At 41.1% G+C, this 27,826-nt stretch overlaps 1 protein-coding gene across 1 annotated transcript in view; it reads left to right on the top strand.

Annotated features, from left to right (window-relative positions):
- The window catches only part of lrfn1 (leucine rich repeat and fibronectin type III domain containing 1), a 278,758-nt gene that overhangs the window by 179,105 nt on the left and 71,827 nt on the right, over positions 1–27,826 (top strand). The window contains exon 5 of the mRNA XM_022669392.2: positions 27,661–27,748. The gene's annotated coding sequence lies outside the window, so the exon portion shown is untranslated. The remainder of the gene's footprint in view (positions 1–27,660; positions 27,749–27,826) is intronic.

The raw sequence follows: 27,826 nt of genomic DNA, 5'->3' as shown, positions 1-27,826 counted from the left end.
ACCACCATGTTTAGGTTGTACTGTACTCTTTCAAAATAAGCATTTTTTATATCCAATCTGGATATAAATGGAGAGGGGGGGGGGGGGTCTATATATTAGCATATTTAAAGAAGATGAGTGCAGTTTATAGCCCTTTAACGGAAATAAAACATTGCAAGACAACCCATTAAAACCATTCAGCTCTGCACTTCCAGCCATGCTCTGGTACCTTCTAATCTCTTTTGTAAAACTATTTTCATTTATTAAAAAAAAGAAAGAATATGGAGGACAGTAATAGTATTTTAGGATAGTGTTTGATTTTCGATAAAATAAATATTCAGTATTTTATCTTGCAATATCCATATGTTATCCAGTTTTACTTTATGATCTCTGGTTAATTATTTTGAGTGGTTCATATGTAACCAAGGGTAAAATTTAATATTTGCTGTGTCTTACTTTGGCCTCTTCTCTAAGTTCTTACAAAAACTGTTCCTTTAATTTTGTGTATTTTGTGGACTACATGAGATATTTGTGAGCTTCACGAGGCAATCAGCTGCCGGAGCCCTGAGAGATCACAATTGGCCTTGCTATTTCTGGGTGGGTAGATGGCGCTCTTTCCCCTCTTCAAGTCAAGTCAAGTCAAGTCAAGAGGCTTTTATTGTCATTACATCTGAGTACAGGTACACAGTGTGATGAAATTACGTTCCTCCGGAACCATGGTGTAACATAGAACAACAAGCAATAGACAACATAAAGTGTAGGAGTGACGACAGTGCAACATAAAATTATAAAATTATAACACTAAATAACAATAAATACAATAAATACAAAAGACGAGACAATTTAAAGACAGGACAGTGCAGTACCGATACGGTATAATAAAGTGTATAGTGGGGATAAGGTGCAGAGATGTGTGACATACTGTAACATATAGAACATATATAATCACAGCAGTTACTGAGGTAGAGTTTATAGTTTTTAAGAGTGCAGCAAATAAAGTCATGTCAGCCTCTGTGTGCTGACTGTGTGTGTGTGTGTGGGTGAAGTTCAGTTCTTTGTGAGTGTAAATGGGGGGCGGGTGTACAGTTTAGTTTTGTGCGAGTGTGTTGGGTGAGTGGTGGGTGGGGTGGGAGTTCAGTTCTGTCTCTGTGCGTTGAGAAGTCTGACTGCCTGGTGGATGAAGCTGTTGCAGAGTCTACTAGTGGAGGATGGCATAAGAGCGAAGAGTCCGTGTGAGGGATGGGTGGGGTCGTCCACAATGCTGGTGGCTTTGCGGATGCAGCGTGTGGTGTAGATCTCGGTGATGGAGGGAAGAGAGACTCCGATGATTTTCTCAGCTGTCCGCACTATCCGCTGTAGGGTCTTGCGGTCTGAGGTGTTGCAATTCCCAAACCAGACGGTAATACAGGTGCTCAGGATGCTTTCTACAGTCCCTCTGTAGAACATGGTGAGGATGGGGGGTGGGAGATGTGCTTTCCTCAGTCTCCGCAGGAAGTAGAGGCGCTGCTGGGCTTTCTTGGTTATGGAGCTGGTGTTGAGGGACCAGGTGAGGTTCTCTGCAATGTGAACACCGAGGAACTTGGTGTTATCCACAATTTCCACAGCAGAGCCGTTGATGTTCAGCGGGTGGTGGACACCTGGAGCTCTCCTGAAGTCAACAACCATCTCCTTGGTTTTATCCACGTTAAGAGATAGGTTGTTGGTTCTGCACCAGTCCGTCAGCCACTGCACCTCCTCCCTGTATGCTGACTCGTCGTTCTTGCTGATGAGGCCAACTACAGTTGTGTCATCAGCGAACTTGATGATGTGGTTTGAGCTGTACTTTGCAGTACAGTCATGAGTCAGCAGAGTGAACAGCAGTGGGCTGAGCACACAGCCCTGGGGGGCGCCGGTGCTCAGTATGGTGGTGCTGGAGGTATTGTTTCCAATCCTGACTGATTGTGGTCTCTCAGTCAGGAAGTCTAAAACCCAGTTGCAGAGGGAGGAGTTCAGGCCCAGCAAGCTCAGTTTTCAGTGTTTCTTCACTCGTAGGGTGATGTGGATCAGCACAAGGCTGCGTCTGTGAGCTGTTGTATCGGAACCGAGTCACTGCGCTTTCCTCAAAGCGCGCTGTAATGCTACTCGGCAAAGCAGTATTTGATGAAAAGAGGTTGTGGTTGGCTTCACATGTGTTGGAGGAGGCATGTGCTAGTCTTCACCCTCCTTGTGTTGTGGCACCAACTGTATAGAGGTGAGTAGCAGCTAAATGGGTGGGACGATTAGCATAGCTAAATTGGGAGAAAAATGGGAGAAGATTTTAAAATAAATAAAATATAATAATTATAAAATGGTTAGTAAAAAGATATATGGTCATCTGTGGTCGTCTGTTGCTTAACATAGCAATTGTTCAACAGCTACACTTCAACAGATGTACTTCAAACAAGAAGGTGGTCCTAATATTTGGCATGATGGTGCACAGCACCGTTTAGCTACATGCCTGCACTCAAGGACACGAAAGGTCCCCATAAAGTAAGGAATACATGCTACACTCTTGTGCGCTTGTGTTTGTGTGTGTGTTTAACCAGTATTTTGGATCACACCACAGATGCTTGCATCTCAGTGTTGACGATGCAAGGTATCATAGCAACATCACCACGGTAACTGCTGTGGATCTTCGAACAACTGGAATCAAAAGGCGTGGAGAGATTATAGACGTAAGCTGGAGGAAATTGCAAAAGCGTCTTTCAGGAATTAGGCAAATGTGAAGTGTAATCCACGGCAGAAAACTGTGTCCTTACAAGAACACTGTGAGTGATTCGCCTCGGCAGAGACTGGCGCATTCTTTACGCCAAATGGGGTGGTTTGGAATTTGTAACTCACCCAAGATGATTCTAATTCCTTCATGGCGAGTTTCTGGCAATAAGGAAGCACTGGTTGAGGGAATATTATAACCCATAATTTCCTCTAGTGTCAATGGCTAGCAAAGATTGTACCATACACACACAAATATCTTCGAAAATTAGGATATTCACTAGGAAAAATAAATGATGAAAAGTTGTGTATGCATGCAAAATGCATGAGTAGTGCAATATGCCAGACATCTCAGCTTGTATAGAGTTGTAGAGGTTCCTAATGGAGTCCTGCAATAATCCATCCCAGGCAGCTCAAACATCCTCACACAGTTCCTTCAGATCTTGCAATAGAGATATACAGTAGTGGTGTTGAGAGAGTGTCCAATAGCATCCCACACATTTTCAATCAGGGATAGATCTGTCGATACAACTGGCCATGAAATAGCATCTGTATCTGGTTGAATGGAGAATCATGTCATCTGCTGGTGTTGGTCCACTGTGTTATATCAATTCCAATGTCAGGAGACCCAGATTTCATTTTCCAGCAGTATTTGGCACATTGCTCACACTGCCAAAAGTACCAATTGGTCTTATTTCATTTTCTAATTTTCTTAAAACACTGATTTTTCCGTTTTCATTGGCTGTAAGCCATAATTATCAACGATAATAAAAATACACACTTACAATAGATCATTCTAAGTGTAATACATCTTATATAGTACATGAGTTTCACAATTAGAACTGAATTACTAAAATGAAGTAACTTTTCAATGATATTCATTTTTTTTTTAGCAGCACCTGTATATAGCTGAAATATGTTGCTTTGTAATAATAAAATATACCAGCCCTGCTTAACCCTTAAGACCCTACAGACCTTGTGTTCTCAGCTTAATTACTCAGGATAATTACTTAATTAAGTAAGTAATTAAGTAATTACTTAATTACCCTTCACACATAAACATAATCCATATATGGTTAGAAAGGGGGGAACTTACTCTTTCTAAAAAATAGCGATGATCCCAGTGCGGTAAAGCTAAATCTACAAGAAACCCATTGAGAAAAACATCTAAAAAAGTGAGATCTCCTTCCCCAACCAATATTATTTACCTTTAGTGCTTCAAACATATTTATATGATGTTTCAAAACAAATAATATCAGTAAATAAAGACTCCAAAGTGTCCACAGAAAAAGTATGAAACTGATGCTGTTTCTCCATGTATTTTGTCAAAGTAATAATTAATAAGCCATGTAATGATCCATAATCAACATTCTTATGCTTTCAACTCATAAACACTCTAGTCTAACCATTTTAGAAAAGATATCTTAGGTGTGAATATATTTAAAGACAAAAAAAACAGGCGCTTGGTAATTTTTTTTACCAAAACATGTCCAGTTTCAGGAAAATATTACAATTCTGCTTTCTTTTACATTTTAAATGATTATATTTTTGAGCAGACGTATGTCTTCTGGAGTAAAAGAGATCAGGGCATGTGTCTGTCTGATATAATTACTGTGTTATAAGACCGGAAAAAGAGGAACTGACAAAAAGGGAGAAAAAACACACCAAAACAGCCTAGGATTCAAAGGGTTAAAATGCTTAAAAATGAAATGCAAATATAAACAGAATTTAGATATTTGACCACATTTTTCTGATGATGATTGTATAAAAAGAGTCACAGCTCTTCTTTTTTTTGTGGTTGTAAAAAAAAAAGTACTTCAAGAGCACAGTAGACCCTGCTGATCTTTGAAAAGATGGTGCATAGTGATGCCTGAAGTCCAGTCCGGGAGGCCGGATGTCCACCACAGTAATTTCTCTGCTCTGCAATATTTTATTCAAGGCAGCAATTAGCAGGTTAGCAGGTTAAATTCATGTTTTCAGAGAAGAGCAGTCGCCAACCTTTCTGGATCAGGGGTAATGCTATCCACATGGTGCAAGTCGTTCTGACAGCTCACAGTTGGTCATATGGCACGTAATTGGTCAGTCAGCAGTCTTTTTCAAGTCCATTCAGCAATAATGTGATGCTAAAGGCTCAGTTTAAAGTGATATCCAGGGCTGGTACTATAGCTTCTTATCTGGTTCTTTCACAATATAGAGTCTACCATAACACACCTGATTAAATTGATCTTTAGGGCCTTTATGTCAGGGCCAGACAGGAATGAGACTGGTGCAGATACAATAAAATAACTTTTATTAAAGTTATAGAGTAGACAGGGGTAGTCAACAGAAACAGGGTCAGTACCAAAATGCACAGTGTAGAGAAACCATACCATAACCGGAGGACAGTCCAGAGTTCATACACGGGTAGGCAGTATCACAGGGTAGGCAAAAATCCAGAGTACAATAAACAGTCCAGGTCATACACGGTAATCCAACACAAGGGAGCAGGCAAAAATCAAAGTCGGTAGAAAACAAAAACAGGATCATACACGGAAAATAGCAAGGGCAAGAGAAACGCTTTGTATTGTAGGATTACCAAACAGATACTCGGCGAGGTGTGAGTGTGAGCATGGTCCTTAAATACACTGAGTAATCAGTACTCGGGACTTCCTGGTGGCGTCATGTGACGTGTCATGTGATCGGGAGTGTGTGTTGTGTCATGGAGTGGTGCGTTCTGGGTATTGTAGTTGTTACTGTGAGAATCGCAGATAGAGCTGGATGTGGGAGACACAGACGTGCTTTCAGCACCAGACATGACAGTACCCTCCCCCTGAGGGCCCGGAGCGGAGGCAGAACGGGGCCGACCCCGGCGACGACCACCCGGCGGACAGGGAGTACCGGCGGGAGGTGCAGGTGTCGGAGCGGAGGTGCCAGACAGACGGGGCTCACCAGAGCGAGAAACCCGACGAGTTGGAGCAGAGGAGGTCGGAGGACGCTTGGGACGTCCACGGGGCCTAGGAGCAGGCTTACCAGGAAAACGAGCATGAAACTCCACGAGCAAGGCAGGGTCCAGCACGTCTTTGGCAGCCACCCAACAACGCTCCTCCGGACCATACCCCTCCCAATCGATAAGGTATTGGAGCACACCCCCACGTCTGCGTGAATCCAGCACCTCCCGGACAGCATACGTGGACGACCCCTCCCCCTCCACAGCCGCGGGTGGAACATCAGCCGGTGCAGCGTCAGCGAGCGGACCCGGGACCATAGGCTTGAGGAGAGATACATGAAAAGAATTATTAATACGATACTGAGGGGGTAACTCCACCTTGTAAGTAACTTCATTAATACGTGACAAAATCTTAAGAGGACCAATAAACTTAGGCAGGAGTTTTCTACAACTACCCTCAAACCTAAAGTCCCGGGTAGAAAGCCACACCCGATCTCCTGGTTGGTAGTCTGGGCTGTCACCACGGTGCTTGTCAGCACGCTCCTTGTACACACGCAGTACCTCAGAGACTTTACGATGCGTGTCTTCCCACACCTGCTCACTGCGCTTCATCCATTCATCCACAGCCGGCACATCAGTGGACACCGCTGTCCAGGGAGCTAGAGGAGGCTGAAAACCCAGAACACACTGAAAGGGGGTGAGGCCAGAGGTAGTATTAACTAGGGAGTTTTGTGCAATTTCAGCCCAAACGAGGTATTGTGACCAATCGGTGGGATGTTTGAAGCAGTATGTGCGGAGGAATTTCCCGAGTTCCTGATTAACCCTCTCACATTGACCATTACATGTAGGGTGGAAACCAGAAGTGAGACTGACATGTACACCGAGATGTTCAAAAAATGCCTTCCACACACGAGAGGTAAATTGAGGACCACGGTCAGACAAAATATCTTCGGGGATACCAAAGTGTCTAAATACATGCATATAAATAGCTTGAGCAGTTTGGAAGGCAGTAGGCAGAGCTGGGAATGGAATAAATTTAACCCCTCTAGAGAAACGATCAACAACAGTGAGAACTGTAGTATAACCCTCAGATACAGGCAGATCAGTGACAAAATCAACAGCAATATGCGACCAAGGTCTCTCAGGTACAGGGAGAGGTAGTAGCTTACCGGCTGGAAGGGTTTTAGGTGTTTTACATTGCGCACAAACAGAGCAGGAGGTAACGAATGAGTGAACATCAGCACGCATAGAATTCCACCAGTAACGGGCAGAGAGTAATTGTAACGTGCGTGTGACACCAGGATGACCAGAGGTTAAAGCGGAATGAGCCCAGGTGATGAGCCTGTCTCGAAACTGGACGGGTACGAATGTTTTACCCTGAGGACAGTCCTCAGAATCGGGCTGATTAGCGTTACTTTGGCGAATCTGATCGTCTAACTCCCATTGAATGGCTGCGATCTGAACAGAGGGAGGAAGAATGCGTTCAGCCTCCTGGGGCTGGGATGCGCTGTCCACAGTGCTGTAAACCCTGGACAGCGCATCAGCTTTAGTGTTACGGTTTCCCGGACGGAACGAGATCGAGAAGTTAAATCGAGAGAAGAAAAGAGACCAACGTGCTTGTCTCGGATTAAGTCGTTTAGCCGTGCGGAGGTATTCCAAATTCTTGTGATCAGTATACACAGTAAACGGATGAACGGACCCCTCCAGCCAGTGACGCCATTCTTCTAGAGCTAATTTCACAGCAAGAAGTTCCCTATCCCCTATCCCATAGTTACGCTCCGCAGGGGAAAGCTTGCGTGAGAAGAAGGCTACAGGAAACAATTTGGGTGGCGACCCACTACGCTGAGAGAGAACCGCGCCAACACCCGATTCGGAAGCGTCCACTTCCACTACGAAGGGCAACTCGGGATTAGGGTGCCTAAGTACAGGGGCTGAAATGAACGCAGCTTTCAGCTCACAGAAAGCGCGATCCGCTTCGGTTGACCACTTCAGGATTTTAGTAGCCCCTTTAGTGAGGGCAGTAAGGGGCGCAGCAATGGAGCTAAAGTTACGGATGAACCGCCTATAAAAATTAGCGAAGCCAAGGAATCGCTGGAGTTCTTTAATGGTCTGGGGCACAGGCCAATTAGTAACGGCAGTCACTTTCTCATCGTCCATCAGGACACCGGAGGAACTGATAACATAGCCGAGAAATGTGACAGCTGTGACAGGGATTGCTATTGGTCCAAAAAAAAAATCATTCCATCTCACCAAATCACCAAATTTTGCTGGACACCCACCACCAAGGACTTGAACAGAAGAACCCTGACCTTGAGATTTAGTCACTATCAAAGTAGACACTCTTTAAAAGCCTGAAACATAAACCGGGAAGGTATCTTGAACTTGAGATCATGAAGATTCTACAAGCCGATGTGACACCAGCTACGTGTCCATAGCAGTTAGATAGCATTTTGCTCCACTGCTCGGCTTTATGGATTTGACCTAAAAGGGTCGTGGCCAATGAGGCGTAGGGCCTTTATTGAAGATTGCACTTAGAGAGGAGCATTTGTTTCAATGTTGGCCATCACCATGACTCGACCTACCCACCTGGATCCGCATCGAGGGCCCCACCTGCATGTCAAGGCGTCCCCCAGCTCAACACGCCCTTGGGAAAATGGCCTGGGGTCAGCCGTGCCTCGTCTTTTTATGCCTCGCCGCGTTTTCCTTCCTGTGACAGCTAGTCACAATGGTGAGTGATTGGTAGCATTAATGTTACATGCTCCCAATTTGTACAGCAGCGTGAAACATTTATGGGGATCTTGTGGTACCAATGGGGTGATGAATATTAAAATGCTGATTGATGTTGCCTGGAGCATCCTGTACATGTGGAGGAAAGAGTACATGTACATGTGTGACAGAGACAGTTGGACATATGGGATATGTATAATATACAAAGTAGAGTATTACCAATGTCCGGGTTGAAATATTATATTATAATAAAATATAATCAAATAAATATCTAATTTAGCAAGATATTAAAATAGAACTTGATTAGTCAAAATCTGATTGGTTTTTAGTTGTTTAAAGGATTGTGACTGGACAAGACTCAGACACGCGCAGATACAAATAAGACACTTTATTAAAAAAAGTAGATTCTCTTGAATCTTTATGAATATAAACTTGTTTTCTTTGCATTATTTGAGGTCTGAAAGCTCTGCTTCTCTTTCATTTCTCATTTTCTGCCAGTAAATGCTCTAAATGACAATAATTTTATTTGGAATTTAGGAGAAATTGTTTTTAGAAAAAAAAAAAAAACAATGTTCATTTTACTGAAACATATATCTATAAATAGCAAAATCAGATAAACTGTTTCAGAAACTGAAGTGGTCTCTTAATTTTTTCCAGAGCTGTAACTTTACTGCTTCAGTACACAGGTTTCTTTCACTTTCAATGCTGTCTCTGTATCTCTCAGCTTGTCCAGAAATGCATGTGTGAAGCTTGTCCTATAGAAGTGACTCAAAGCATGAATTACACCTTCCTACTGTAGGCGGAGTCCAGCTACAAGAAACCCCAATTCTGGCATTATGCTCCTCTTTTTTTTAGAGAGATTTTGAACTCTGCTGTTCGAACACTGCTGTTTGAAAGTATGATTCATCTTCGCACTGCATTTTAGTGACATTTGACTCTATATTTAGTGACAAATTGACGTCAAACCTTTGAAGGTGTTAGGGCCCCCTGCTGGGCTAGAATGCTCATATTGGTTTAGGCAGTTTTGTGTCCTTGTGTGAGTTCTTGAGATTTCCAAAAATATCTAATTATGTGTGGACGAGGACTTTTGCCTTTCTTGCTCCCTCTCTCTCCCTCTCGCTCTCTCTCTCTCTCTCTCTCTCTTCTTTCGCTCTTCTCTCTCTCTGTCAGTGCAGTCTGAAGTTTAACAAGTTCCTCTCACCATGTTTCACCCGTAATGAGGTTATAAATCCCTCACTAACCTCTTCATTACTGCAACACGGGCTTCAAAAGCCTTACCTTTTACCTGCTGATGCAGAGAGAGAGAGAGAGAAAGATAGCAAGATAGTGAGTAGTAGGGGTTTCTAATAAAGTGGCCAGTAAGCAGAGGTGTCAAGTAGCAACGTACAAATACTTAATTACCTTACTTACGCAGAAATGTTGGTTATCTAAACTTCACTAGAGTAACTTTTTACTTCTACTCCTTACATTTTACACGTAGCCTTATTACTCTGTTGTTGTGTCAACATTTGATGTTAAATGTTTTTGCAAATGTTAAAATTATAACGTTGAATCAACGTAATGTTATCAACCTTCTGCCTTTGGATCAGCATTTTACATTTCATCAGCATACAATTTCAATAAATGGTTGGATGGAAGAATGAAAAAGTGTTTTACTTCTATTTGCAGTAACTGCTTTTTAATTTGGCACAGATTCTTCACCATACCTGGCCGGTGTGTTCATGTTTTATTTGTTTTACAGTTTTAGTGTTTTTGAGATCAGATGTTGAATTAGATTGGTAGATTGGTAGTGATGGGTAACATTCTTCACTTTCAGCGCTGTCTCTGTGTCTTTCAGGTTGTCCAGAAATGCAGGTGAAAAGCATGTCCTATAGTAGTAACTCAAAGCACAAATTACAGCTTCCAACTCTAGGGGGAGCCCAGGTGCAAGAAACACAATTGCTTGCAGAATGCAATTAAAAATGTATGAGTAAAATGTATTTTAAAAAGTATTTTAAACCCTAGTATCTATACTTCTATCTGAGTCATGAATTTCAATACTGTTCAAACTCTGGCAGTAAGTGGAAGCACAGGGTAGTAGATGTTTCTAATAATAAAGTCAATTAAAGTCTCCTCCGGAACACATTTGAATTTTAGAGACTCTTCATTTGCGGCCCTTTGAGAAGTCGTTTGACGGCGTATTCAGGGGGCCGACTGGAGCGTTACTAAGAGACTCGGCTCGGTAGCCGCCGCAGACTTATGAAAGACAAGAAGAACGTCTTTCAGGGAGAACAGGGAGAAGGAGAGTGAGAATAGAAAAAAAAACATGAAAAGCAGAGAGCGAGAGGAAAGTGAGAAATCCCCGGGTGCGCCGTCTGTCTGACAGGGAGATTGGCAGAAGGCTTTGGTTTAATGGTGAAGCTCGATGTTGATCTGCGGGAGAATTGCATTTCGGGTCCTGACACGGGGAAGTTTACACGGGATGAAATGTCAGAGCGAAAAGGTCGGATCAGCTCCTGTCCGCCGGCGGCTGGTGCAGGTCAGGTAAAACTCGCCCATCTCCTGTAGCAACAGCGGTGTTTCCACGGGGGTTTAACATAGTGCGACACTAATCACACGCTTGTACTACCTCACGGAGGAGCCGAGGTAAATCAGGGCCTCTTGCCGTGACGTCCTTGCTAAATCTGTTTGTCACAGGAAGGACATGTCACAGTAAAAAAAAAAAAGTTTTCACTGTTTTTCTGAAGCCAATATTCACCTTTAAAGCACATTTTCAAAGGTGTGACAAATCATTGCTGAGTTATTGTCACAGGAAGGACATGTTACATTTTAGCTGTTTTTCGAAGCTGATATTCACATAAAAAAGCACTCTCGCAGGAAGGACATGGATATTTACTGAAGTTTTTCTGAATCCAATATTCAATTAAAGAAGCAACTTTCAAATGGCATGACATGTCCTTATTAAAGCACTTTGTTGCAGGAAGGACATTTCCACTGTTTTTCTGAAGACAATATTCCCCTAAAGAAGCAGGTTTTCATCATTGCTGGGTCACTGTCACAGAATGTCAGGAAAACCCAGGCAGGGAGACGAGGAGGCGGACACAAGTGCAGGTAGGGATGAAACGAATAATTTAATATATATATATATATATATATATATATATATATATATATATATATATAAATATATATATATATATAAATAACAAAGATAAACAAATAACAAAGAACACGTAATAATAAAGTAAACCAAAACAAACGAGAGGAACTAGTCAACATAAACTAAACAAACAAGAAGTACTAAATATATATATATAAAAATATACAAACAGGGAGTAAATAAACAAAGAAACAAGTAAACAAGAAATAAAGAAATAAACAAGAAACGGAGGTGAGAAAACTAACAAACAAACAGGGAGGCTAATAAACGAGAAACTAAACAGAGCTAATAACAAAACAAACTTACTAGAGAATATAATAATAAACAGGGAATATATATACAAGGGAACAAACTAATAAACACAAGCAGGGGTATATACAAGGAACTAGGGAGTGAACCAAATAAATGAAACTAGATAAACAAATAACCAATAACCAAAACAAACCAGTAAGACTAGAGAACATAAACTAAGCAAAACAAGAAGTACTAATGATAAACAAACAGGGAGTAAATAAACAAAGAAACAAACGAGGTAAGAACACAAAGAAACTAGAAACTACCAAGAATAACCAAGAAGATAAACAAAACTAAACAGGGCAGGCATATATATATATATATATATTTACAAGGGAAAACAAGAAGCTAATACTAGACAGGGAAAAACTAGGCTAGACAATAATAAATAAACTAAGCAGAAAGGAACTAAACACTAAGCAGGGAACTGGGGAAACGAGGAAGAAACAAGAAACTAGAAAACTAAACAAGAAATAAACACGGAGCAAGAACTAGGGCTATGAAACGCAGAGAAACACAGAGAGACAAAACAACAGGGGAAGGTGCAAAGACCGACGGAGACAAAGTGGCAGAGGAGGGCTATTTAAAGAAACAGGAAATGCACTATAATTGGAAACACCTGGGGAAGGGGCGGAGCTACAAATGAGACAAGTGGTGGAAAGGTACTGAGACGGGAGACACAGGGGAGCATAGGTCACGTGGGGAAGACACACAGAGACATGAGACGAAACCAGGATGTGACACAGAAAGGACATGTTACATTTTTGTTTGTTTTTGAAGCTGATATTCTCTTAAAGAAGCACGCTGTCACAGTGAGGACATGTCTCAGTAAAAACATTTTCACTGTTTTTCTGATACCAGTATTCACCTACAGAAGTATATTTTCTTTGGTGTGATTTCAATGCTGAAGTACATTGTCACAGGAAGGAGATCCAGTACATATGTACTGTGTTTCTGATTCCAATATTCAATTAAAGAAGCAAGTTTTCTTTGGCATGAAATGTTCTTATTACAAGCACAATAGTGCAGAAAGACATTTTCCCTGTTTTCTGAAGCCAATATTAATTTAAAACAGCCAAGCCTGGCTGTTAGCATTATGGCTAATCTGCTTCTATTCATGCCAAGTCTGTTTTTCTAACCCTAACCCAAGCATCAGAACTAACCTGCTTGAACTCTGTTAAGCTTGGCTATTGTTTCTGTTAGCATCCTGGCACCAACCAGCTCTTAGCATTGTGGCCACTCCAACCTTGCAAAGCCCAGCTGCTTTCACAGCTCCAACTCTGTCGAGCACAACTTCCAAACTCCACTCCAACTCTACAAAACTCAGTTGCTGTGTCTGTTAGCTTCACGGTTCCAACCCTACTGAGCCTGGCTGTTAGCATCATGGCTAACCCATTCCAACCTTGCAGAACCTGGCTGCTTTTTCTGTTAGCATCCTAGCACCAACTCTGCCGAACACAGCTTCCAAACCTGGCTCCATTCATTCCAAACCTGGTTTCTGTGTCTGTGAGCATCACAGTTCTAACCCTACTGAGCCCGGCTGTTAGCATTGTGCCTAACCTGCTCCAACCTTGCAAAGACCAGTTGCTGTTTTTGTTAGCACCATTTCATCAATCTTGATGAGCACAGCCTCCAAACCTGGCTCCAAGTCTTATAATCCTGGTTTCTGTGTCTGTTAGCATCACAGTTCCAACCCTACTGAGCCTGGCTGTTAGCATCATGGCTAACCTGCTCCATCCTTGAAAAGCCAAGTTGCTGTGTCTGTTAGCATCGCGGTTCCAACTGTACTGAGCACAGCTTCCAAACTCAACTCCAAACCTTCTAAACCTGATTGCCGTGTCTGTTAGCATCACAGTTCCAACCCTACTGAGCACAGCTTCCAAACTCGGCTCTAAGCCTTCAAAACTTGGTTGCTGTGTCTGTTGACATCACAGTTCCAACCCTACTGAGCACAGCTTCCAAACTCGGCTCCAAACCTTCCAAACCTGGTTGCTGTGTCTGCTAGCATCACAGTTCAATCTCGGTTCCAACTCTGCTGAATATGGTGTTTAGCATTGAAGTTAACCTTCTTTTACCTGGTCAAGCCTTGCTGTTGTGTCTTTTAGCATAACAGTTCCAACAATGCTCCAAATATATATATTTTTCAATTTTTTATTTGTCACAGAAATTTTCCTACATTAGAGCATAAAATATAGAAAACTTTTCAGCTCTGGGCGGCTTTTCAATGTGAAAGTTTTCCCTCCATTCATGGATTTCTTTTTCCAATGTTCAGATGCTTTCAGAGGCTTTGCAGTTTTTCAAGGTAACGCGTTCGTTTGCTCAGCCTCGTCAAGGTTGCCTCGCTCCTGCTCTGAATGAGTATGTGAAAGCTTGCTGCAAAGCATTGTGGGCAGTGTTTGGCTGTGTTTAGCGAGCTATAAACTGAGCTATAAAGTCGTTTGTGTATGTGGTAAATATATGTACATAAATGTATGTTTTGTGCTAGGTTCTACAGTGTATTGATCTGCTAAGCTTATATATAAAGAAACTTGGGCAGTACTCTATGTCAAGACTGGCTAAGGTTAGGCAAAAAATAAAGTAAGGGGTGATCACTATAGAATATAAAATGTTTTTTGTTCCTATAAATCCTATAAAAAGTAAAAAATCACATCAATAATAGTAATCATATTAAAAAAATGTAAAACACCTTAATAGATCTAAGCAATACAAAAGTAAGAACATATTTGCTTGAGAAAAAGAAAAGAAAAATGAATCTCCTGTGTAAAGTTTGTAGTGAGCATCTATACCACGTATTACGGTAGCCGCTAGCACAGCAGAGCTGGGGGAGAAGCTGCTCACGCTTCTTGTACAGAGACTGAATATATATATATATATTATATATTATTATATATTATATATATATATATATATAAACAGAAATCAGTTTAAAAGCTCAATAAACATCATTTAGCTCTAATCAACACATATACAACAGAAACACAACTACCTATCTGTGTAGAACAGTGTAACATTCTGCAATACCACTTGTGACTTGAGTAACACTGCTGAGGTAAATTTCTATGTATAATAGCACTGTTATAAATGTAAATGTATTGTACTTTGGTGGTGTGCCTGTTGGAATATTAAAAATAATGGAAATATACGGAATAATCACATTGTAGATTTGTCAAAAACATATTTAAGCCATGAAATGTATTCATTAGTGAAATAAGTGCCAAAGGTTTGTAACGTAAGAAAAAATGTTCTGAATGTTCTGAACACTTGGTTTTCATTTAGTTTTCAGTAATTTATTTTCAAATTATCTGTGATCTTTAATAACAGTTTAGCAAGTAATAATGAAGCTATGGTTGTAATAGTGGAGTTTAGCTAAGCAAATCAGCTTACCTTTTTACGCCCCCTTGTGGCAGAGCACCAAAGTAGCAGTGCTGCAGCTTTAGGTGTGCTAAAGATACAATTTTCTGGTGTATTGCTATCTTGGCAATGGAAAACACAGGTGCTCCACTGACTTCATACAACCTAGACAGATATCAGTGGTATATCTTGGCAACACACATGTACACCACTGCTTGCTATGCACATAAGAACTCACAGCAGTGCACAAACCCAACTTGTGCATCAACATAAAACAACATTGCTTTTCCCATAAATGAGCTGCTTATGCATCTTAACAGTGTGAACGAGCAGGTCAGTTTCCTCTGCTAAAAAAGTACTGGACATGTCCAGGTAGCTGCACTGTTAAAATAGCAATCTGCCAAAGTCAGAGCTCACCTGGCTCTTAAAGGGAATGGCAAGTGACACACCAATGGGCTATTATAACACCTTATGCCCAAAACACACTTATGATTAATTAAAAGAATTAGTACAGGCTTTTTGCTCATTTTGAGATGATCAAGGTGTACTTTTCCCGTTGTTACGATAGCAAAGACACACTGACACGCCCCTCTAAATCAAGCTGCACGGTTCACAGTTGATAGCTCACCTACAGAGTGCTGAAATAGGGTCCATAAACCTGTATAGCGCCCAAGAAACTTAAGTACGGCTTTTCCCATAAAGTGAGAGAGATAGAAAGAGAGAGGAAAAGAGAAGAAAAGAGAGAAAAAGAGAGGAAAGGGGGGAATAAGCGCAGCTTTGAGGGAACGAGGCGGGCACTTCTGCAAACAACAATGTAGTTGGCTCGTGCCACGCTGACCTCGGAGTTATCTCCCTGGGCCAGGTGTGTGTGTGTGTATGTGTGTGTGTGCATACACAAATGTGTGTTTGGCTTGCCCAGGTGTGGGTACACAGTCCTGGCACTGTGCCTCCTGCTCGTTTCCACGGATACTGCAGGTAGCAGCAGGTGGGCAGGGATGTAGAACTCAGTGCTCACTAAGGGGATAAATATAGTCTGAGCTAACGCTGTCTTACACACACACACACACATATATACATATATACATACACATATATACACACACACAGTCGCCACCGATGCAGTATTTGTTTAGAAAAGCCGCGGCGAAAAACTGTCATTAGCCTAAACCGCGCTGTTTGCCTGAAAGACATCCTAATTAGACGCTGTTATATTACCGGCAGCTCGAGCTGCTGTTCCATTGTTGCATTGTTTTATTGCATATCGCCACATTCATGCTTCAGCAATTCAAATACAATACAAAGCCACCATAGCAGGAACTGTGGCTGTGCAGCAGCTTCATGACACAGCGCATGCACACCTATTTTAGCACAGTCACACTGCTTGAATCCACTTTTTCCACACACACATGAACTGTGAAGCTACATGAAGTTTGGAGGTGTGTAGTAGTGATGAACTCTGAAGCTACATGAAGTTTGGAGGTGTGTAGTAGTGAGGAACTCTGAAGCTACATGAAGTTTGGAGGTGTGTAGTAGTGATGAACTCTGAAGCTACATGAAGTTTGGAGGTGTGTAGTAGTGAGGAACTCTGAAGCTACATGAAGTTTGGAGGTGTGTAGTAGTGATGAACTCTGAAGCTACATGAAGTTTGAAGGTGTGTAGTAGTGATGAACTCTGAAGCTACATGAAGTTTGGAGGTGTGTAGTAGTGATGAATTCTGAAGCTACATGAAGTTTGGAGGTGTGTAGTGATGAACTCTGAAGCTACTTGAAGTTTGAAGGTGTGTAGTAGTGATGAACTCTGAAGCTACATGAAGTTTGGAGGTGTGTAGTAGTGATGAACTCTGAAGCTACATGAAGTTTGAAGGTGTGTAGTAGTGATGAACTCTGAAGCTACATGAAGTTTGGAGGTGTGTAGTAGTGAGGAACTCTGAAGCTACATGAAGTTTGGAGGTGTGTAGTAGTGATGAACTCTGAAGCTACATGAAGTTTGAAGGTGTGTAGTAGTGATGAACTCTGAAGCTACATGAAGTTTGGAGGTGTGTAGTAGTGATGAATTCTGAAGCTACATGAAGTTTGGAGGTGTGTAGTGATGAACTCTGAAGCTACTTGAAGTTTGAAGGTGTGTAGTAGTGATGAACTCTGAAGCTACATGAAGTTTGGAGGTGTGTAGTAGTGAGGAACTCTGAAGCTACATAAAGTTTGGAGGTGTGTAGTAGTGATGAACTCTGAAGCTACATGAAGTTTGGAGGTGTGTAGTGATAAACTCTGAAGCTACATGAAGTTTGGAGGTGTGTAGTGATGAACTCTGAAGCTACATGAAGTTTGGAGGTGTGTAGTAGTGATGAACTCTGAAGCTACATGAAGTTTGAAGGTGTGTAGTAGTGATGAACTCTGAAGCTACATGAAGTTTGGAGGTGTGTAGTAGTGATGAACTCTGAAGCTACATGAATTTCGGAGGACTGTAGTAGTGATGAACTCTGAAGCTGCATGAAGTTTTGAGGTGTGTAGTGATGAACTCTGAAGCTACATGAATTTCGGAGGACTGTAGTAGTGATGAACTCTGAAGCTACATGAAGTTTGGAGGTGTGTAGTAGTGATGAACTCTGAAGCTACATGAAGTTTTGAGGTGTGTAGTAGTGATGAACTCTGAAGCTACATGAAGTTTTGAGGTGTGTAGTGACCCCGCTCTGTTATTTTACACTGACAGAGCACAGAGTCGTTCCCGGTCTCTTTCACTGTGTTATAATAATATCACTGACAGTTGGCTGTGGAATATTTAGTAGTGAGGAAATTTCGCAACTGGATCCCATCATGGTACCACAGTGCTGGCGTTCACTGAGCTCCTGAGAGCAACCCATTCTTTCACTAATGTTTGTACTAGCTGCTGTTGAGATCAATAATTTGGATGGGTAATATATATTTTATGTGCATTTTTAATGCATTATGTTTCTTTAAGAGTTTCCTCCTATGTTGTTTAGTATTCTAAACAGTAGAACATGTCACGCACATTTTTATTTCTCTCTCCAAAGAAATTCTTCACACATTCAGAAGAAATATGCTAATGTATTTAATTACACGTACCAATAAGGAAGCAGTTATTGTGGTGTAATTTGCATAAGAGCAATAATTCACTCTTAACGCCGGCGTTTGTGGCTTTCGTTTACCATTAGCGAAGTTAGTATTTCAGGATGAAGCATCCCTTTAATCACGGAGCAGGTAGGAGTGATGATTTATCTGTGCTAAAGGTCTATAACGCTGCTCGTATAGGCCGCATGCTAATGCGCTAACGCTCCGGAGAGGCCCTCCACCATGCTGCCCTCGCGTATCCAAGGCAACGGTCCATTGCAATAACTCTGCCTCATGCATAATTGAGCAACGTGTAACTGAGCCGCCTGATGCAATATCAGTTATTCCGGCGCTCGCTGCGATGTACAAGTGCGTTTCTAATCTTACCTGGCATATGCATGTATCATTCATAGGCTGCTGCTTATTTTGCCAATGCATCTCGAGACTGCAGCATGAAACGGCCTCTTGAAAGCCGAAGCAATGTCAGCTTTGTTGTCGCCATAAAGAAATACGCCGCGATTGTTTCGCCGTCTGAATGGAGAGCGGCTCGTCGGCCCTCGTGTATTTTCCTCTCGGAGGAAAACATTTCGCCCAATAAAAGAGCTAATGGCATTGATATCAAACGAAGGCCGGCAGAAACCAGTTAGCATGGTGTAATCCCCACCACAGTGGAGAGTCTGATTGTAGAACGATTGTCTTCATGGGTATTTTCCTCTCACAGAAATATTTTCCCTGAAAAAAATAACTATTAATGCTAATGGCTAATAAAAGCTGACCAGTTAGCATGGTGTAATTCTCACCACAGTGGACAAGCTGTTTTTGTGCTGTTATAACAATATTTCCTGTGCGATATGCAATATTTTTATGCTAATGAAAAAAAAAAAAAGGCTAGCTAGTAGGGACCAGTTAGCATGGTGTAGTTTTTTCTCAGAAAGAAATATTTTCCTTGACAAAAAACACTATTAATACTAATCACAATGGCTCTATCATTATATTTTTGCAGTAAAAATTATATCTATATCTCTACTTATATCGCACGGGCCAAACCAAGGACCGATAAATGCAGATAACAATTAAACAATTCATTAACAAAGGGAAACAATTTACAGGAGTAGTCAGACACAGGCAGGGTCAGTAATGGGTCAAAATGGCAGTGATAACAAATAACATACGAGAGTCAAATCCAAAAAAGGGTCAAATCCAATTATACAGAGGGCAAGCAAACAAAGGTTAGTCACAATACAAAACTAGTTTGACAATGGTAAACAAACAGTAAAAAGGGCAAGGCAAGAAGACAAGAAAGAAAAAAGACAAAAAGTAGAAGAGCTAGCAAGCTAGATTCACTACCCGGCCAGGGAACAAAGGAAACAGGGGGTATTTATACAGGGCAGTCCAGGTGTGAGCAATCAGAAGATCGGCGAGCATGAACGCCGTAGCTTCACATGATCAGGGATGTTCGGTGAGTGAGCATGCTGGGAATTGGAGTCTTTGTTGTGAAGTTCATGAGTTATGAGTCCTGTGCAGGCAGACTGACAGCATCACGACTGACAATGTATGCTAATAACAAATAAAAAAAGGTGCCTAAATTTCATGCTACTGCTACTTCCCTACTTTTGTATTTACATACAGTACTGTGCAAAATGTCTAGGCACCTAAGCAAATTACACTTATTTATTTATCTTAACAATATGATAGTTTTTGTCTTCAAAAAGCACCACACATGGCTTGAACAGATGCAAATAATCATAAATACAGTAAAAAGTAATAAGAATTTCTCATTTTTAGGTTTATAAATAGGTTGTATAATAAACCAAGCTGAAGAACAAAGTGTAGAGATTCCAGATTTCTCCTGGATGCTCCTCAGCCAGCATGTGTGTATTATGTTCAGTTCCGTCAGCAGCTCACCTGATTAACCACATTTACCAATATTTACCAAACCAGGTGTTGATTAATATGATGAGAACTAGAAATAACTCTATTAAACTCAGATGAGGAGGAGAGATTAGGAGAAGTTTTAAGGAACAGTGCAGTAAAAACATTTGCACAATACGGTATGTCTATTTATCTTATCTATTTTATTTTTTTATTTTATATTTTATTATTGTTTTTTCTTACATAACAATTGCTCTTTTGGGTGAAACTGGACCGTGAGATTTTTATTTTTTATTTTTTCGTTTCTCCCTCATGTACCACCACATGTGATGCCAGAGACTGTAAAAAAAAGATGGACGCCGTGTCGCCGTTCCCATTCATTCAATGAAAATGAAGCCAAAATCTTCCGCCATGTTGGCGATCCTGAAACCCGAGTCTGCGCAGTAGAGTCCAGAGGAGGGAGAAAGACTGTGGAGAGCAGCCTACTCATTTACATAACCCCGCCCCTGAGGGATGCCTCGAGGTCACAAGCTGCAGAGCTGAACGGAGCGGAGCTGACGGTCTGTTATTGGTCCCGCCCATAACCAGCCCTTTTACAATAACCACACCTTTTTGAGTAGAGCTGAATAATAATAATTTTTAAAAACGAATTCTGTGGGGGATATAAAAATATGACAGTATAAGCAGAGGTTACACTAGCTGCTGCATTTAAATAACGGAGGTAGAATTACAGTATATTAGAAAAAAAAAACGGGATTGAAAGTTGTCTGTTTTGCCATTGAAACCTATGGGAATGGGTGCGGTTACACGGCTTTCTGAAACCGAACAGCAGGGGGCGCCCGACCTGTGGTGGCTTAACTTTTGAGAGACGATGCTCTGTCCAGCTATATACAGTCTATGTGTGATGCGAATAACAATAAAGTCTCCTTGAATCCTTGAATCATTGAACCCATGACATGACCATTCCTGCCATACTAAATGAGCTGGTGATGAGCATCTGATTTGTCAAATAAAAGGTTATGTTGTAGAACCTGCATACCCGAGTGACTAAAATGGATTTTAGTGGCACTAAACAGAAATTCTATACTTCTTCTGTTGAGTCCTTTGGCTGAAAGAGCTTTTGATTGACAGCACCGTGCCCTCCTTCATCCGTCTGTCAACGAGGGTCAGAAATGATGCCAGGCTGGAGGTTTAGTGGAGCCACCTGAGTAAACTGAGGACGCCGTGTGAGTGTCTGTGAAAGGATTACAGCCGACTGATGCAGTGGCCTCCCAGTTAATCGAATTCAGGTCTGGTTGCACTTTACCTGGATTCTATTGCATTATAAAACACATAAATAAACAAATCAATACACGTCCTTCTCACTTCCTCTGAAAGCACGGGTTCCTCTCCGAGCGGTCGTGACGGCTGAACTCTGGGACGTGCTGGCCTTGTGAAATCAAATCACTTAAAAGTTTCAGAACACCCTTTTTGTTTAGTAGTCCAGTAGCTGCAGTGCTGTACGACCCAAACAAGCTTAGCAATGATATTTATTTAATATTGCTCATCACTTCACCTATCAGACCTTTTCTAAATCTTCTCTTCACTGCTGAAACCGAGACTTAGTCCAATCATGTTAAGCTGAGCTAAAGGCTAAAGCCGCTGTTGCCATGTGGGTCAGCCAGACGTGACTCTTACTTCCTGTCCCATTTTCTACTATTTTTTCAAGAGTCTTTTGAAGGTGTAGGAAACAGTACTAATCTGTAATGTGTAATCTATCTACAGACAAATAATAATAATAAAAAAAAAAATTCAAAGTTCAGTTGATTTTCATTGCTAATTACCAGGTGTAAGCTGTTAACCAGTGAACTTTTTTCACTTAAACTTTTTTAAACAATATTCAGCTCTGGAATAAAACAAAATAAAACAATGAAGAGACCACTTCAGTTTCTGAATCAGTTTCTCTGATCTTGCTTTTTATAGGTTTATGTTTGAGTAAAATGAACATTGTTGTTTTATTCTATAAACTACAGACAACATTCCTCCCAAATTCCAAATAAAAATATTGTCGTTTAGAGCATTTATTTGCAGAAAATGAGAAATGGCTGAAAAAAACAAAACAAAAAAAAGATGCAGAGCTTCCAGACCTCAAATAATACAAAGAAAACAAGTTCATATTCATAAAGTGTTAAGAGTTCAGAAATCAATATTTGGTGGAATAGTAACCCTGGTTTCTAATCACAGTTTTCATGCATCTTAGCATGTTCTCCTCCACCAGTCTTACACGCTGCTTTTGGATGGTGTGATGCTGATCACAGTGCTTCATTTGATGGCAAATAAGGAAGGATATGAAGGCATGTCGATTTGCACTGCATTAAAATAGCCTGAGTATTTTAACGACTTATTTTATAGATGGTAAACCTGCTAGAATCTCGATTAATACTGACAAAACTACAGATCACCCACCACAGATCAGCTGCTCATCATCCATCTTACTCTCCACTACTGATCACATCCAAGCTTACATGAACTCTAACTGCTTCCATTAGTGACACTGCTATACTCCTGAATATATAAAACCTGTGTGGACGTATAAAGACTTTTTAAAATTAATTTAAAAGCCGTTTGACCAGTGGTAGGATGCCCCCCGCCTCCCCCCTATACGTGAGTCTTGGTCCTCCCAAGGTTTCTTCCTCCTCCTCCTGCAGCTCTGAGGGAGTTTTTCCTTGGCTCTGCGCTCACTGGGGGTTCTGTATTCTGTATTTTCTATGTTTAATGTTTTGCCTGATTCTTTGTCCTCTAATCATGTTTCTGTAAAGCTGCTTTGTGACAACGCCAGTTGTAAAAAGCGCTATACAAATAAATTTATCTGCTTGTATGCCACTCCTGGTGCAAAAAATCCAATCAGTTAAGTTTGGTTTGATGGCTTGTGATCATCCATGTTCCACTTGATCATATTCAATTAATTTAATAAATATATATATTTTTTACAATACTATAATTACTTTTTCCAGTTTTAAGTTTTTTTTTTTTCCCTTAAACGCTCTGGTAGTTTAGAGCAGTGGATTTTATATAATTTCTGTTAATTGCCTGAACCAAAAGAGCTTAAATGGCAAAGATAGTGTACAGTATGTACACCAAGCAAACAGAGCATTATGACCAGTTTTTTAAGCACCCATTACCTATTTATTTGGCTCCAATGACCTGTAGTTTACATGACCCCACAGGAGAGACCACCACAGAGCAGCTATTATTATTATTAAACACTCCTTCCTACAGCTGCTCCACCATGTAGATAAAGTCAAGTCAGAGACAGAAGCTCTGAATCTGTTGCTGCACAGTTTACAGTGTTGCTCATCCTCTAGTCCTTTATTATTGCCCACGGGACACTTTGCTTGGTGGACTATTACTAGTGTTTAATAACTCCAGCAGCACTGCTGTATCTGATCCACTCACTTGTACCAGCACAACACAGACCTACTAACACCCCATACACCACCATCACCATGCCAATCAGTGCTAATCACTACAGCGCTGAGAATAACGACCCACCACCCAAATATTCATAATAATAGCTGCTCTGTGGTGGTTTTCACTCCTGTAGAGTCCTGAGTATTGAAGAACAGGGTGAAAGAAGGAGGATAATAATAAAGTATACAGATGTAGAAACAGATACAGGACTACAGTCTACAGTAACTATTATACAACGACAGAGTTTCCTATACGATTAGTAGAACCATAGACTGTGTATAGCTGGACAGAGCAACGTCTCTCAAAAGCGAAGCCACCACAGGTCGGGCGCCCCCTGCTGTTCGGTTTCAGAAAGCTGTGTAACCCCACCCATCCCCATAGGTTTCAATGGCAAAACAGACAACTTCCAATCACGTTTTTTTCTAATAAACTATAATTCCACCTCCTTTATTTAAATTCAACAGCTAGTGTAACCCCTGCTTATATTGTTAAATTTTTTATATCCCCACAGAATTCGTTTTTTAAAACGTTATTCAGCTCTATTCAAAAAGGTGTGGTTATTGTAAAAGGGCTGGTTATGGGTGGTACCAATAACAGACGTCAGCTCCGCTCCGCTCTGCAGCCTGTGACCTCGAGGCAGCCCTCAGGGGCGGGTTATTTAAATGAGTAGGCGGTCTCTCCACAGTCTTTCTCCCTCCTCTGGTCTCTACTGCGCTCTACAGACTCGGGTATCATTATCATTATCATTATCATTGTATCATTATTAACATGGAGGAAGATTTTGACTTCATTTTCATTGAATGAATAGGAACGGCGACACGGCGTCCATCTTTTTTTACAGTCTCTGAGTAGAACTAAAACAAGGAGGTGGACATAATGTTATGCTTGATTGTGTACATTGCTGTGATATTCATTACTTCTGAGCTTTCTTGGCTGGAGAAAAGGCCTCCACCCATTACCCCGGCACATTTTGGAGGCAGGGGAATGGGCGGGAGGGGAGGCATGCGTGAGGGAGCTTAACACATCGCTTTAGAAAAGATACTCTTATGAATTTTGCATCGGCTGGATGAATGGTCGAGGGGTGACGCTCCTTTGGAATTCCGCTCAGAATTACAAATTGATGCCGAGGCAGCAAGGCGTGGTTTATGCATGAAGGGTTCACCCAGCTGGGCGAAATGGAAAGAATAGCAGCAGATAGCAGCGAAGATAAGAGAGGAGGAGAGTGGAGAGGCAGGAGAGGAGATGGAATGGAAGGCTTTATCACTCTAGCAGTGTGTGTGTGTGTGTCTGTGTGACTGTGTGTGTGTGTGTGTGTGTGCAGCCACTGGGAGTGTGATGTTACATTTACAAAGTGAGAAAGAGTGAGAGAGAGGGAGAACAATGTGACTCATTCGACCTTGACACCCTCTCGTCTTTTCTCCTCAAAAAAAGAGCCTACATTTAACAGAAATATTTGGTTTAAATCAATAAAAAATGCCCAGTTTCCTCCATTTCTACAGATATACTCAGTGATCAACTCAATCTGCTAGAACATTCTGTGCGAAAAAAGCTTACTTATTTATTTTTGCTCTTTACAAGACACAACTCTAATGTTCTGCAAATAGCAAGCTCGCAATGAAAACCATAAACTACATTCCTGAACTGTTTCCTTATTATAACGTTTACAGATTGGAGTGAAATACACATGGTTTTGAAGTGATGAGGGGAAAGAGCGCCATCTATCCACCCAGAGAGAAGAGCAAGACCAATTGTGTGCTCTCTCAGGGCTCCGGCAGCTGATAGCAAGCTGCATGACCAGGATTCCAACCTGCAAAATCTACATTTTTGAATGATTAGCAAAATCTGAGGTTACTACATATCTGAGTGATCTGAATGTATTGGCTTATTGCTTGGTTGTATGATTATGTTTTTATGTTCATGTCTTGCATGATTGTCTACATTTGCAGTAGCAACCTGTCTTGAACCAATGAATACAGGTATGAATTGGCCTATTTTGATTGTTTGACCACATCTAAGGCAACCACACGTCTTGGATGATGTAACTTTATGTCATGGACGACTGGTTACATCTAAAGTAACTACTAGTGGCCAATAGATTTTTTATTTAAAAGAATGTAATGTATTGAGCAACTGACTGTGTTTAAGGTAATTGCATTTCGTGGTTGACTGACTACTTTTGAGGCTTGGAAAGGTCTTGTATGATTGGCTACTTTAGAGGTAACTACAGGCGTAGTTGGTTGTCTTTTTTGAAGTAACTACAGTACATGTCTTGGACAACTGATTATTACATTTAAGGAATCTACTGTACATGTTTTGGATGATTTTCTGCATTAATACAGTGGTTGTTGGTTACATTTGAGGTGCTGTCATGTCTTGAATGATTAACTACATCTGGGATGATTGACTGCTTGATTGACTTGATTGGAAGTAGCTACATGTCTTGGAAAACTGATTACATTTAGCATGGCTACCTGTCTTGAACCAATGAATACAGGTATGAATTTGCATATTTTGATTGGTTGACCACATCTGAGGTAATCACATGTCTTGGATGATTGGCTACATTGGCTGTATTGGACAATTTAAGTACAGTGAATGTAACTTAATGTCATGGACGGCTGGTTACATCTAAAGTAACTACATATAGTGGACAGTATATTTCATTTGAGGGAATGTAATGTATTGAGCAACTGACTGTGTTTGAGGTTAATTGTATGTCATGGTTGACTGATTACATTTGAGGCTTAGAAAGGTCTTGTATGATTGGCTATTTTAGAGGTAGCTCCATGCCGTGGATGGTCACCTAAGTTTGAAGTAGCTACATGTCTTGGAAAACTGACTACATTTGGCATGGCTACCTGTCTTGAACCAATGAGTACATGTATGAATTTGCATATTTTGATTGGTTGACCACATCTGAGGTAATCACATGTCTTGGATGATTGGCTACATTGGCTGTATTGGACAATTTAAGTACAGTGAATGTAACTTAATGTCATGGACGGCTGGTTACATCTAAAGTAACAACATATAGTGGTCAGTATATTTCATTTGAGGGAATGTAATATATTGAGCAACTGACTGTGTTCGAGGTTAATTGTATGTCATGGTTGACTGACTACATTTGAGGCTTAGAAAGGTCTTGTATGATTGGCTACTTTAGAGATAACTACAGGCTGTGGATGGTCACCACACATGTCTTGGACAACTGATTGATTAAATTTGGGGAATCTACATGTTTTGGATGATTTGCTACACTACACTATAGTGGTTGTTGGTTACATCTGAGGTGGTTTCATGTCTTGAATGATTAACTACTTCTAGGATAAGGAGTAAATTAGATCATTTGATTTAATTCCACTGGTATTTTAATCGTATTAGTGCTGGACTCTCGCCTGCGAAAGCCACGTATGCTCGGTTTTCAGGAACACTGTGTAACAGCAGTCGCAACAAGCGAAGTGTTGCCCCGTACGACCCGAAAGCTCCAAAACTCTTGTCATAATACGGTTAATTTTTCATCTCATTCCACTCTGCGTTCTGTACTCCCTCCTGTTTTGGCGGCTGAGGAATGAAATATTGATGACGCGAGATGCTATTGTGGCGACATCGAGATTGATAGCAGCGTGCTGTTGTTTTTCCGTTATCGCGCTGTTTCATTATGATGTTTTCTATTATATTCGGCTGTTAGATAAGCGCTGCTCATATGGCTCGCCGCTTTAAAGCGAGGCCGCAATAACCTCCAGCAAAGCGGAACAGAGTTTTGAATAATTTGTTGGGAGTCTTATCGCTCCTCTTCCCGTCCCTTCCCTTCCCTTCCTTTTCTTCCCTTCGCTGTCTTCTTTTACACTGTATCTTTTCTATTAACCGAATCACAATCTAGAACATGCCGTTGCTCTATTCAATGACATGTAATGCAATTAACCCTGCTTTAAAACACAGTGAATAACCCGAATAAAAGGAAAGAAACAACAATACGCCCCCACACAGTAAAGAGAAAAACAATAAATCTGGCTGGAAATTCAGCTAAATGCAGCAAAACTAATAAATGTGACAATGCTGGTGTTGAGCAGTTATCTTTTTCCACATCTTTTTCACACTCGTTTCACCTCGTTCTTTCTCCATTCTAGGTGCTGGTAATCAATTTACCCAGGATTCCTTGCGAGAACACAGTATGCCTGCTTGAGATGAGTGACACCGGAAGAGCCTTCATCTCTGGTGAGTTATAAAAAAAAACATAAAAACATACCCAACACACACGTGGCTTTTAACCCACTGTATACTGAAAAAAGAATG

The sequence above is a fragment of the Astyanax mexicanus genome, chromosome 18, assembly GCF_023375975.1.
Source record: "Astyanax mexicanus isolate ESR-SI-001 chromosome 18, AstMex3_surface, whole genome shotgun sequence".
Classification (NCBI taxonomy): domain Eukaryota; kingdom Metazoa; phylum Chordata; class Actinopteri; order Characiformes; family Acestrorhamphidae; genus Astyanax; species Astyanax mexicanus.
This window is presented reverse-complemented; position numbering and strand designations above follow the sequence as displayed.